Consider the following 15,021-nt stretch of genomic DNA (forward strand, 5'->3'; position numbering starts at 1 on the left):
TTATTATTATTATTATTATTATTATATTATATTATATTAAAAATACCATTATCAATATATTCAGTGATATTATTAATCTGAATATTGACAGCTATTTATACATTTCAAGACATATAGTTTTATATTTAAATATTAAAATAATAAATGTTAAAAATGTAAACAAACTTTACAACATATCCACTTATAGAGTATATCAAATACTACAAATACCAAAACATCTTGATGCTTTTTAAAAAATCAAAAAAGCATGCCATCGAAGTGATTATTTTGTGTTTGTGTGCCATAGACATGCACAGTCCACAAACTACCAAGCAGATAAGAAAAACAGTGTGGTTCCTGCTCTATTAGAAACTCTTGTGAAGATCCTTACAGGGATAATAAGAAGATGTGATTGGATCAGAGGACTTTTGGCTGTCCCATAGGGCATCAAGGTCCATTACATGAGACAAGTGACACCTGACAAGCCTCTCCTGTTGGGGAAGCCTGACCAATCTTATTGGGTAATTTTTCAGCATGTCTCTCTCAGTAGTGCCGGCACAACTCTAGGGGAGCCATACATCCAAGGCTCTGTGTCAGCTAATTGTGTGTTAACATAAATTAACTAGAGATGAGAAAAAAGGGAACTTTATTTATGAATTTCTTGGATTTCTTTATCCCTCCAGCAAAACATCAAAATTGCTACTTAGCATGAATTATACATTAGTGGAGGTTGAGAAGAGGGGCCCTTTCTCCCCTGCGGGGGTGGGGGTGGTGAAGCGGCTGCCCGCACGTGTGCCAACTCATAAACCCCCGCAGAGAGGGCCCCGCCCCTCCGCAGGAAGTGCAGCGCTCCACTTCCCCCGTCCCTCTGGGCAAAGCGGCGTGTCATTGAGACACAGACACATGCATCCCAGTTTATCTGCCCGCCTGTCAATCAAGAGCATGCACAACCGACGCAAACACACCAAAGAACGTCCACAACAACAAAACACTTATGAATATGCACACATGCAGTAGACATAAGCATTCACACACAATGACCAGCATACTCTTGTTTATATGATAAAAGACAAGAGGTGTGCACAGAAATGGATAGGAAATTCACAAATGATACCATTCTTATACTTCAGTCGTTTCTCCTAAACAGCAATGAGATTAAATGGAGATCAAATGGAGACTTTGATGAAGTAGCCTGCTTCTAAGATTTTTCCCCCCGAGAGAAAGTCTCTTGTTATCTCAGGAGTTTCAGAATAGATTTCATAACTGAGAGCAATTAAAAGTCTCAGACATCTATAGGAAACAATACATGCTGAAAAATAAAGTGAATAGATATTATTTTTACTAATACAACTCAATATTCTAAAAAACCAACATTCTACAAAATGTTCACATATAGATGTTTTCCTGAACGTGGAAGTCACGCCTGACTCTTAACTGGAAGGATGCTTTGCTTTTCCCGTCTCCGGTGTCTATAGTTGGTGGCTGATAATCTAACGTAAAACCTATTAAAATGTTTTTAAAAAGCAAATTGCTCCATAGCGCCATCACTTTACAGCGTTGCAATTACCGTCATTTGTCAGTTTCTCAATCCTCAAAGTTTACTGAGTGTGTTGATGACATTAAAAACAGATGGGCACTATTTCAATGGGTTCCTGTGGACACCGGACAAGTTTTAGATGCTGTCAATATTAATAAAATATATTGTGTTTATGCAAACATGCAAAAATGCAGATACATTTTACATTCAAATGATTACTAATATTGATCACATTGGTACAACAACATCCACACAGCAACAATATTTTTTTCTTGTTTTTCTGTAAAAAATATTAAATTAAGTTACATTTACTTAAGAAGTAAAATTTATTCAAATATTAAGTCCCTTTTTCTGAAATGGTGAAATTTGCCCAAAATAAGAAAAATATCTGCAAATAAAAATAAATAAATATATTTATTTCATTTTTACTTATATGTCTAGATTTACTGGAAAACAGGAATAAATACTGGGTAAGAAATCATTCATTTGCAGTGCAACAAGTTTGAATAAAGTAACTTACATAAAGCGCAGATAAAGCTTTAGGTAAGAATAAAACTACAAAAGAGCAACCAGTGAGTAATAGAATTTGCCTTTGTGTAAATCTGTGCAGCTTATCCAGCCCCTCCTAATTACACAGAGAGAAAGCCAAAGATTCATCAGGTTCAAAGTTCAGCGTCAAGCTGCCACGATCACATTTAACCTCTCAATATGCCCCAGAACACAATTTTTGGTCCAAAAGCAATGGGTGTCCTTTCATATGGATAATTAGCATGAACTGTCACAATAACACTCTCATATCCAAGACAAACTCCCACACTGCACTAAAGAAACGCTCAGTCTGACATATACGAAAACAAGTTTCTCTCTCACACACATTCTCAGTCTAGCACCCTCCTACACCGCTCTTTAAAAGCGAGCATTTATGATTTAACCATTAATGGTGGAGGCGCATTTGTGTTTGTTTTCCATCATTATCTCTATCCTGTGCCACTCAGAGCCACACGATCAGGTTAGAGAGGCAGAAGTGCTCTCTGTCCCACGCCATATCTTTAATTAGCTCGACTCTCTCTAGTAAAACACACAATCCGCCGGCTCAAAGTAATTGGCTCAGAGAGAGAAAGTGAGAAAAAAAAAGTATTCCTTTAATTAATTGATCTGCCCGCGAGAGCAACCGGGAGAGCAGCCGCAGGCCAGTTTACAAGCCCGTCAGGGTGATCTCGCTCACACATACACAACACCACCACCTGAGAATATATGGCTTGTGAGTGAGCAGAGGAAATCTGAGAATACATTAAAGGAAGGCACTTAACCTCACACACACATACACAAACACACACACACACACACACAGAGAGCATTCACAGTATATAGCAGCTTTGATTGGACGTTCATTTGCAGTGTTTGGTTTCAAAACAGTGCACGCACCTGTATTGACTGACAGCTTGTTTGAATTCCCTATTTATTCAGGCAGAAATATTTATATGGACATATTTTAAAGAGACACATTTTGTGTTTCTCCAAATCTAAAACTAATATTCCCTGTTGTTCTGAACACACAGTCAGAGCATCGGTCTATGCGTTCACACTCACCGTACGACGCACTGTAAACTTATTATTCATATTTGAAGAATATGAATAATATCATAATTATCAGATAATGTGAGTGAGGAATCATGTATGACTTTCGCAGATTTTTACCCAAGGGCCAAAATATATGAACCCTAAAAAGACGTATCGCGTGTACAAACTAGCGAACAAGCCTCATTAACATCTCCAGTGCCAGGCGCGCACACACACACACACTGCACAGTTGCCAATGTCTGGTGCCACTGCTCTGACACAGTAGATCTCATAACACCCTCTCATTATCCAATCAGAGCTCTGAGCAGTTCGGTGACAGACAGTGTGTGAAACTGCCACTCTTCAGAAGCCAGAGAAGGATGTCTGCCATCTCTCCTCCTGCAGGGGCGCTGTGATTGGGCCATTGCTGTGATTGGCTGTGTCTAACAGGCTCATGACTGCAAATGAAGGTGGGATGTCATGGAGAGTGAATGACGGGTCAAAGGAAAGAGGTAGAATGTTTATATATATATATATATATATATATATATATATATATATATATATATATATATATATATATATATATATATATATATTCTGTTGCAAAATGATCTTATTGGTGAATATGAATGGTGACTGTGCTGTCATGCCTGTTTTTATCCATATTAGGATGGTAAATTATTATACAGATACGGTGGCAGCAATTAGGGTCACAAATATTGATTATTAATTGCATTAAAATAATACTTTATTTAGAAAAGACACACTAAATGTATCAAAAGTGAGAGTATAAAAACTTTATATAAATAGTTTAAAAACAAATGCTGCTCATTAAAGCTTTCAGTTCATCAAAGAAAAAAGTATCACGGATTCCACAAAAACATTAAGTAGCACAACTGTTTTCAACACTGATAATAATAAATGTTCTTCAGCACCAGATCAGCATATTAATGATTCTGAAGGAGCATGTAACACTGAAGACTGAAGTTATGATGCTAAAAATTCAACTTGCCATCACAGGAATATAAAATATATTAAAATAGAAAATATATATTAAATCAAAATACAAAATATTAAGTTTTGATTGTAATAATACTTAAAAAATCTTAATAATAAAAATCTTGGTGACCATTAGAAACTTATTTCAAAAACATTTTAAAATACCATCCTGATCCTATATACAGTATATGTATGTATATATATATATATATATATATATATATATATATATATATATATATATATATATATATATACGTGTGTGTGTGTGTGTATGTGTGTTTTATATGTGTATAATATAAATATAATAATAATAATAATAATGGGAGGTGGGAGCAATTCTGAACACTGAGGAGAGTCCAAACAGAAAAACATTCCAAAGTATTGACTTGAAAACGTACTTATACTATACAAAATACAAATTCAAAGTAAATATCTTGCATCAATTAACTCAATAAAACCATCCTTTCATCATACAAGACATCATACACCATACAAGCATACAAAATATTCACATTCAATGTCTCACATGCAACTAATACAGTCACAGACACACACACACACACACTCAGTCCTGCACACAAGGGCGTTTCTTCGGTCTCCATGTTGGCTCAGGTTCATGTTGGCAGTGGTTCAGCCTCCTCTGTGTCTCAGTTTCAGGGTGCTGGGTTGCTGGCAAAGGCCCACGTGGACACTCTGCTCACAGTGGAGCCCTTTGTATGAGGTGCCATTCCTGTTTTGTTTTCCCATTCCGGTCATAATTAAACCACCTACAGTGCCTCACCGGCTACAAATTGGGCAGCGAACGAGGGAGCACGCAAAGATAAATGGCTCCAGGCATCTAAAACTCTGACAGGACTGATGGCATCCGACTGGGCCCGACCTCAGAAAGGTTAAAGACATGTTCGCTTAGAGAGCAATCAATTACCATGCCGGCATAGCCACTCTCACAGAGCAAAACGTGGTCAATCTTCAGAAATGCCACTAATTTGTGGACAAATGATTGAAACGACAAAGCTATCAAGCTCCTACTGCTTCATAGCAGAGAGCTTAGTGAAATCCAGTTCATTCCTCTCCCTATTTGCTCTTTCTTTTCTTCCGTTTCCCTCTTCTCCTCTTAATTCTTTTTCCTGTATTTGTCCTTGTTGGCTTGGCGGAGCCTCTCAGCTGTTCTGCTGTGTTAGTAATTACCATTTCATTAAGGACGACAGTTTTGGGGGTAGAAGCACCGTTTCAACTAGGTCTAGTGGGAGAAGTGCATGCCAAATTCGGTGCATGAAAGGCAATTATCCCTCTACGCCAGCAATTCACCATTTTGTACTTGGCGAGTTGACGACATTGATCAGAATTAGTGGAAATCGTGCCGAGTACATATCCTGGTATCAATAGTCATTCTCTGGATGGTTTAGCAGCTACATGCTAAAAATATTAGCAAGGGTGTGAAGAGGAAATAGAAAATTGGAGAGCAGACACACAGCAAACTCAGTCAGAACAAACATATTGGCTTAACTAGATTTTGGCATTTCCCATGCATTTGGTGGTGCTTGTACCTTAAAATTTTTTGTTAAACTAAAACTACTTTAGAATTTCATAATTCAAATGTAGATCAGTATTACAGTATAAACACAAGCAAAGGTAAATAGATAAAAACTATACTACTGGTGAGAAGTTTGGATTTGTTTTTTAAGTTGTTGAAAGAAGTCTGAAATTGAAATTTGCTGTTCAAAAAACGTTAATATTATTACTATCAATGTTGAATTGTTTAATTTTGTTATTTTTTTGATGAATGACATTTTTTTGTGGAAACCATGGTACACTACTATTCAAATGTTTGGGGTAAGAGCCCAAAGAAATTAATAAAATAAATTAATTTAGCAAGGATTCAATAAATTGATCAAAACTGTAAAAACAATTACTTAATTATTGATAATTATTAATCAAGTACCAATAATTGATAATAAGTGAGCACAATATCAGCATATTAGAATAATTTGTGAAGGATCATGTGACACTGAAGACTAATGGCGGCTGAAAAAAATCTGCTTTGTCACAGAGATAGAAAAATAGTTATTTTGAATTGGAATAATATTTCACAGTATTATGTATGCTTTTTACTGTATTTTTGATCAAATGAACCCAGCTTTGTTGAGCTGAAGAGTCATCTTTCAATGGGAAACTTTTTCAACAGTACTTTTAAATATCTATATTTGTTTTTAAAATCATAATTTGACTCCTGTTGTAAACACAGCAAGCAAAACTTGTCTAAATAAGCACGTTTGTGAGTATGTTTGTGTTTTATGGAATAAAAAGGAAAGGCGGGGGGAAGGGCTGAGTTATAGTGACAAGACTCTGTGCTTGTCTGTTGGAAACTGCCACAGCTCATCTAATTGCATGTCTAGTCTGAATGATGGGGCACTTAATTCTTACACATTCCACACAATTGCTTTCCACTAACACAGGCCTTGGAAGAGAGACAGAGAGAGAGAGTGCGAGTGAACATGAACATATGGTGAGATGCGCAGGTATAAATAGGTTTTCCCAGCTATGGTCAAGGAGATTAAGCAGCAACTTTAATGGACAGTGTTTCCCTACTGAGAAATGCAAAATAGTTAAACAGGTGAGGCATTCCTGGCACCTCGAACCAAAGAATGGTTTGGGAGCCCTTAGCAGGTCGACCCTGGGATCATCTTCTCCAAGTTCAGCAAGTAACGAGTCCAAGCTAATATATTCACCAGCCAAGATCAATTCAACCAAAGCACTTAATTACTCTAATTGATCTTTATTAGCACCAATTAGAGTAGGACACTGGGGGGAAAACAAGGTTCTGATTCCTGTAGGCAGGGGAGGTGAGAAACAAGGTAAAAGGACAGACTTGATAACTAGATTAAACCTGGTCTATAACTGGGGCCTCATTTATAAAGATATGCATAGAATGATCCAACATGACAATTTCTGAAACCATTTATTTAGGTTACCCTATTTCAAACCAAGTATACACATGTATACTGCTTTTTACATTTTTACATTTATACTCAGTTGGAGTACTACTTGTGCACAATGCACATTTCTAAATACTGAGCCTACAATGTGTTTTAACGTCACTAATGATGAGGACCTTATGATCTTTGTAATTTTTTAAATGTAAGATACTTAAAGTTTAGCTAAAGTATACTAGGAATAGTTCCAATGTACAAAATTAGCTGTTGCAATTTAGCAGACCTTAAGTATAGTTTAGTATACCAAGAGTACATAAACATGTAAATGTATTTGTAGTATACTTATAAAATAAATGTATTTCAAATACATTTTAGTAAATTTATATTTCACTAGGGTATACATGTACAAAATAATAATAATAATAATAATAAATAAATAAATAAATAATATCTATAATGCATCATAATTTCAAGTTCACCTTAACTTTAACTCCACAAAATAGAATAGCCACAAATATTTATTTTTGGAGTAGCACAAATATATTATTATTATTTTTGTAAAATTTCAGTGACATAATTATCATAAAGCAGTTACTTATTTGTTTATATATATTAAAGAATATTATGATTTATCTATTTATGTTTACATTTTAATTTACAATGCTAGATTATTTTTTGTATACAAAAAGTATGCATGCTCTTCAGTTGCTGTATGCCATAACATTTCCAAATCAGATTTTGCCCTTATGAATCCTTATTTTTCCCCCCTCTCTTTTGACATAGGATGAAATTTTTAGAATTTAGGATCAAATGGATTGCTATGTAGGTTTTATAAATCAGGTTGCTGGTCTATGGTGGACTTAATCTCCTTCCGCAACACAAACAGGAGTCACACAATAATACTGGGCTCACTTCACCCTGAATATTATCTGGTCCGCTGGCATACAGTATATTAGTGCTTTGTTTATTATAAACTAACCTGGAGGCATCTGGGTGGGTTTTAAATGACTTCACTTTGCAACCAACATCCCTTTCCCCACTGACTCAGGATATTCTTCTTCTTCTTCACACGGTCTCTCTCTCTCTCTCTTTGTCTGCATAAAAAAAGAAAGGCTTATGGAAAATAATAAATTATCCGTGGCTGCATTAACAGGGATGTAAATCGTTCGGCAATTATGTTTTAATAGCCTTTTAAGAGAATGAGTAATTGGGGGTGACATTACTGGGGTTGATTACACTAACCCATCTCATTCACTCTCTGTCAGGCCGCTGGTCAGCGTGTGTGTGTGTGTGTGTGTGTGATGCTGTGCTGTTGTTGTGTGTACCCTCTGACTCACAGTCAGACAGAGCTGTGTGAGGGCCGGTCTGGAAGTGTTCAAGAGCAGGACGAGCTGGTCTCTGATCAGTGAGGATGTGTTTATACTCTCATACCCTCACAAATCTCCACTGGAGTCCTGACTGATGAGAAGGAACGTGCTTGCTGCGGGGGAGAGAGAACTAGAGACAGAGAGCAATGATGAAAGGAAGCTAGAGGAGTATGAGGGCTAGTTCATTCACTTTACATTACTAGTTCGCTATTTAGTTTGTGCCTAAAGTGCTGAATGTGCTGGAGTCTATGGAACAGTGTTTAGCATGTGTGCTCTAACACACTATATTGCTCTTATGGGTTCAAATCTGGTTTGTGGCTTTTCTCTTTCTGAATAAAAATGGCAAAATGGCTACAATAAATGTATTATAACTCAAATTGGACAAAGTTGACACCTATGTGAACCATTTGATGAAGCGCCACCCACAATAGGGACATTATAAATAAATGTTTGTAGCTCGGTGAAATAGAATGCAGCAGGAATTATGTATTTTTCTAGAGCTAAGCCCAGAAAACCGTTTTTATCACTTCCGATTTATCACTAATTAAGGTGCCGTAATTAAAAAGTAAAATTGTTGCTTGTTGCAGAGCTTGTTTTCTGCAATAATCCAACATCTCTCTTGCTTTTTCTCTATTGTATTGGTTTTGCTCTCTGCTATTCCTAGAGCTGCTGTGCTCCAAGAATGCAGCGTTCTACTGGATCAAAAATTTACGAGCAATTAAAAGGTAGACGACACGGGGCATCCATCAGCAGAGCGTGCAGCTGCCAGGCAAGGTGAAGGGGTGACAGTAAAGCACACGCTATATACTTTTATATCTGTTTTCTCACTAAAGAGGGAAGGTTATGACAAAAAGTTATACTTTATGAGCTGCCGTTTGGCTGCAATATAGACATCGTTCCACATATTGCTTCAGCAGCTGACAGTGAGCATGCCGGGAAAATTCAGCGTCTGTTTGAAGTGTTGCGTATTGACTTGCTTGTATTATAACAGGAAGCACCTATAGATCAAGAGAAGATCAGGGTCAATGTCTGAAATACTGTACTTCACATGAAATATCGCAATTCAAGGATAAAGAAATGGTGCGAAATACAAAGTGGTATCATTAATACCTGCCTGACCCAGATGATCCATAACAACACACTGAACCGAAGCCTCAAAACAATAACATACATCTAATAAGATAATGTATTGCAACTATTTAACTCGAACACACATTTAAAATGTACATTATCTATCTCTCTCGCTCTCAAGCTCTCGTTCTCTCTGGATGCTTTGGGGAAGCTTGGACTCATTTGCCTTCTTAATTACGTTGTAATGTACGTTTAATTTGCAAACGGTGGCAATTAATTATTTTGATACAGAACAAAATGCTGTAAATATAAACATTTTAATAGTCCTTCATAAATCGTGCGTAATTTTTCAAAAGAGTCATTGGCATTTCACTTCATTTTTTATCTGCCCTTTTTTCCTTTCATTCTCTAAATATCCCACCCCACTGCTCTCACATTCTCCTTGATATTCATTTTGTCTTTTTAAGAAAGGACAGGCTGCTTTGATCTTTTCTTTTCTCCAGTTTCTGCACACTTCTGACACCATAATTACAGTGGTTTCACCTATTCTATCAAAAGAGATTAAATGAAATTAAGCTTGTTTGTACGTGCTGTTCTTTCCACCACTTTACATTCTTTAGTTTCTAGGTCAAGAAAGAGTTGTAACTGGGCCCTGTGTGCACTTCTTTGTCTTTCATTGGCTGTTGAAGTGACTGTATTTTAGTATCTCTATCTGTCCGTTCTGAATGTGAAATGCTTTAGAAATACTATTAATTAAATTCAGGCAAAAAATTAATGTGAGAAGAAGTGCCTCCATGTCACTGTGAATGGCTGACTGCCACATCAATACGATAGTTCTACCAGTCAACCATTCCACAGATTCATCTGAATGTGTCCAACTGAAGCAAATGGACAGACTATATGATATGTAGTAAACAACTCTTCTCTCTGACTTCACCACATTCATTCAATTCTAAATGAAAAATATTACTATTAGTAATAATGATTATATTAATAATTATAAGTCTGTTCCAACACAGAAAATGTGACGAGTGTAACTTCAATACAAAACGAATTAATCATAAGAGCTGGTACTTGTCATTGAATAAAAAAAAAAACACAACAGAGCAACCTCTGTATTCTGACTCCTAAACAAATGACTCCAATGGATCAAATACATGTCGTACAATCAGTTTAGTTCAAGTCCCGAACAAAAGACTCTACTGAGCATAATTCAACCTCCAAAATGAATAACTGATTAATTTGAAGTATTTGAGCCTTAAATCAGTTACTGACTTATTGACAACATGTAGTTAAAGTATTAAAAATTCACTAAAGGAATATATTTTTAGAGGTTGTTAATGTTACGTTTTAAAGCCCTTATAACAAAATCCACTTTTCTTCCAAATGGAGCCAGAATTAACAAAAAAATCTTAATGCAGAAAGGAGACTAGGCCTTATGATTTCAGAAGCCTAACACATGCCACTGTAGCGACGGGAATAAAGATTTGAGGAAATGAAATGATGTGGATGAGCGTGTGTGATCAGAAAAGAACTATGACATTGACAAAACCCTAAGCCCTTCATGAATGAAACAGATTCTCTCTCCCTCGCTCGCTCTCTTTTTCTCATGTTCTTGGCAGGGACGATTCACTGACATCACAGCAGGCCTAGCACCAGCCAATAAATTATGAGTGACAAGTATTTGGACCAATAAAAAGGCTGCCATATTTCCTGGGCAGTAAATCTGGTTCCAGATTGCAGCGGCGTGTGTCGGCTGACGTGTTTATAGTCGCAGGGAGATGGGAGCTAGGGGTTCGCCCCTCCACATCAACGCCTTTGAAACACACTCTCCTCTGAGGTCACAAACACACACATACACACAAGTGATGCTGGGATATGCAGCCATTCTTTTTTCCTTTTTTAACAAATTGTCACGCCTCGCAGTCTCCGTGCCCCTCCTTGCAGCTGAGCCATCTGTCCTTCAGCCAGGCAACAGCCCAAATGTATAAACACGGCTAACCCACTAGCATATTTTTTGTCAGGCTATTTTAAGTTCCCCCTTAATCTTATCACTCAGATTGCTAACAGCTGAGTGCAAAATTAGCCCTTTATCACTTCTCAACCAATCAAAGACCACTTATCCTTAACTGCTATGCTAAAATCAGCCAAACAGAATCCAATATTTCACACCCTTGCTATACAGATATTTTAATAATTTGGCAGAAAATGACCCGTTGCGTACTTCTACATCACTTTAATTGTGCTAGCAATTTCCAATCCTCCATCATCCATCCTGAACGGGCCTGATAAATCGTCTTATATCCTGCCGCTAGACTGCGAGCGTGTATCCATGACATTATCACCTCCATATAATAAGCACAATCTGCATGGGAAAGCTATGTGATAGAGACATTAGCAGGCCTCCGCTACATCAGACAACATCAATACATTTCAGTAAAAGGCGATGTTTGTTCGGAATCATCTTAATCTGATTAATCTTTTATTTCAGCCCCACACCATGATTACTAGGGATTCTATTATATGATTCTATATGTAGACAAAATTAATAGAGAGTGAGAGTGAGAGAAAATCATTCACTGTATGTTGGAGGAAAAACCATGGCCACAAAAACCTGGCATCTTGACAGCGTGACATTGTAAAAGCACTGTAAAAATGCTGTAAACGTGTTTATGTGATGCCTTGAGGAATGCGTGCTTAAAACGTCCTTCATTTTGATTTTCTTGAAACCTACGTTATGCGAGCGCTCCGGCTATTCTCTAACTATAGTAAATCAAAGTGAGTAAATGTGCTTGGATGTGCTCACATGCCCTTGTAATGTCAAACATTACAAAAAAGTAGCAAAAAATACAACACAATGTCAAAATATTCTTAAATAAAGACCAGCTTTGCATCAGAATACATAGCTCATTGTTCATGGTTAAAAAGTCAATACATACTTGAGATGTGGGATTTAAAAATGGCAATAGGCTTTAGGATTTTAATTCATTTAAAATATTCGTAGGTCACTAATCAAATGTAAGCAATTTTATAGCATTGATCGTGTGACTTTGTACAGATCTTGTTCCACTGAATATCAAGATTGATCATTCTTAAATCATGGTACAGAAAATGATCATCATATTTTAAACAAACTGATGTTGTCTGTAAAGCGAAACGATGACAAACCAAGAAATTCTGATATTCAATTTGCCAGTTAGAAGTGGTAAGTGAAGATTCAAGAATACAATTTGTATTTTAAAAAATATAATAATAAAACATATTTTCTATGTTTATTTTATTTTAAGATTAGTGTTAAATGTGACAAATATTAATAATTTTTATATATATATATATATATATATATATATATATATATATATATATATATATATATTTATATATACAGCTCTTCCAAAAATGAAAATTATGTCATTAAAGACTCACCCTCATTCCAAACCCGTAAGAGATTTTATTCATCATTGTTTTCTCTTCCGGGTCTGTTGTGAGTGCGTTCAAGGCGCTGTGTGACGTATGGCACTGCTGACGTGTTTTCTGGTGCACCCAATAACAAAGATAACACGTCAGCAGCGTCATACGTCAACAGGGTCACTGCAGTGTTGTGAACGTGCTCACAACAGACCCGGAACAGAAGATGTACAGAGGTCTTACGGGTTCAGAACGACATGAGGGTGAGTCATCAATGACATAATTTTCATTTTTGGATGAACTAACCCTTTAAGTTAGACTTTTTTTAACCTAACAAAAGAAAAGTAAACTCTTACAGTGCAAGTTTATGGTTTTATGATTCCAATCCTATACAACCCACTGTGTAAATGGCAGAGAATGGATCACCATTATAGACACAACACAACTGAATCATAATAAGAAATGTAACATCTAACAGGGTACTAGTAAAGAACTGGGCCGGTAAACCAAGGCCAAATTGAGTTCGGATTTATTTTCACTCCAGCAAGAAGTCTGCAAGTCACTTTGGCTAAGGCATCTGTTGACATCAAGTACAGCAAATACGACTAACTGTACAAGTCAATACGACAAGGTTTTTTTAACAAAGCCTGCTGAGATTTCAATACCACCCGCTGTACAGGAGATCTAAGTGTTCAATATTCTGTAGAGTGTATTGTAGATGCATAGTGCCATGATGTACCTGTCATGGATGTGGTAGTCTGCTCCTTTTATTGGGTGAGGGTCAGGCACAGTCACTGCTGTCTTGGCAATCAAACGCCTCTCCATGCCCGTCAATAGCAATGGAACAAAGAAAGAAAAAGGAGAGGGAGAGAACGACAGGGCTGACTGTTACTCAAAGCCTGGCAGCCTAATTCTACTTTAATAACCTAGTCATTTGTACCTTTCATACATATACTTACAAAGTTTTACACTTGAGTCGGCCTACAGAGAGCGAGATACTTTATACGGACCCGTGTGTAGAGGTAACATGCTATTTTCTCTCTTTCTTTCTTTCTTGACATTCACTTCATTTAAAGCATGCTTTTGCAGTCCAATCAGGCTTAAATAATAGCTCTGAAAACTGCCAATTTAACCAAGAATATTCACGGCATTACAAAGCCTGACGGAATGAATGAGGCGGCTTCCCTCCGCAGAGTAGAGAGGGAATGTGGCGGACCCGAGGTCGTGTCAAGCAATATATTGATGGAATCCAATTAAGACCTTTAAACTGCGGAGAGAGCTTGAAAGATATTGGATAAGTTTTGTATAACAAAAGAATGGAGGCTAGTCAAGAAGAGGTTTCTCTCTATATTTATATATATAAAATGGTAAAAAAAAAAACGGCTTTTGCTTTATTCACTCATTATTTCTCTAACAGTCTTTCAACAAAAGTGGACCACCCATTTTCTACAGTTTCTACATCGAACCCCGCAACCACCCCCCACCCCCCTTTTCAGGTACGAACCACGGACTAAAACACTATAAAGTATTTGGTAGGGCCAAAATATGTAGAAATGGGTGCTGGAGATACAGTGTTTTTAAAGTTGTGACCTTGGGGGATGGTTTTTGTTAATTTCATTATAAAACTGCCATTATTAAGGGGTGTTACTGAGAATCCAACCTGAGTGGCTGCTTGTACCATGCTGAACGAGACAATTCGCAAACATTCGATTTGACCCTGAAGAGAAAGCCTTGCTATATGGGCTAGAACACAATAGCACGTAGAGAGCAGTGGTAAAGGTTTGCGAGCCGTGCCCAATAGATCCATAACCAAAGCTAGACACACAACTGTAAGATTAGCTAAGCATATTAGGAAACATTCAGATCAGGCAGTTCTCCAAAAGCAAATCAAAAGAAGCTGGAATTGCTTTCGTTATTAGGATGAAACATACAAAAATAAGAAACACAGACAATTATTTCAAGGCGTGGAAGAGGGGGATGGGATTTGTACTTTTGAACCGCATGCTATATTAGATACCGAATCCGTTCGTGAAGATGCTCCTCTCACGCTCCCATTAGAACCGGATACCTCCCCCACCCCAAAGCGAAATCAGAGAAAGCCCCTTCGGTCCTGGCTGGTTTGCATAAAGCAAACAAAATTAAATTTGCTTTGCTAAATCAA

The sequence above is a fragment of the Carassius auratus genome, chromosome 16 (assembly GCF_003368295.1).
Source record: "Carassius auratus strain Wakin chromosome 16, ASM336829v1, whole genome shotgun sequence".
Lineage (NCBI taxonomy): Eukaryota > Metazoa > Chordata > Actinopteri > Cypriniformes > Cyprinidae > Carassius > Carassius auratus.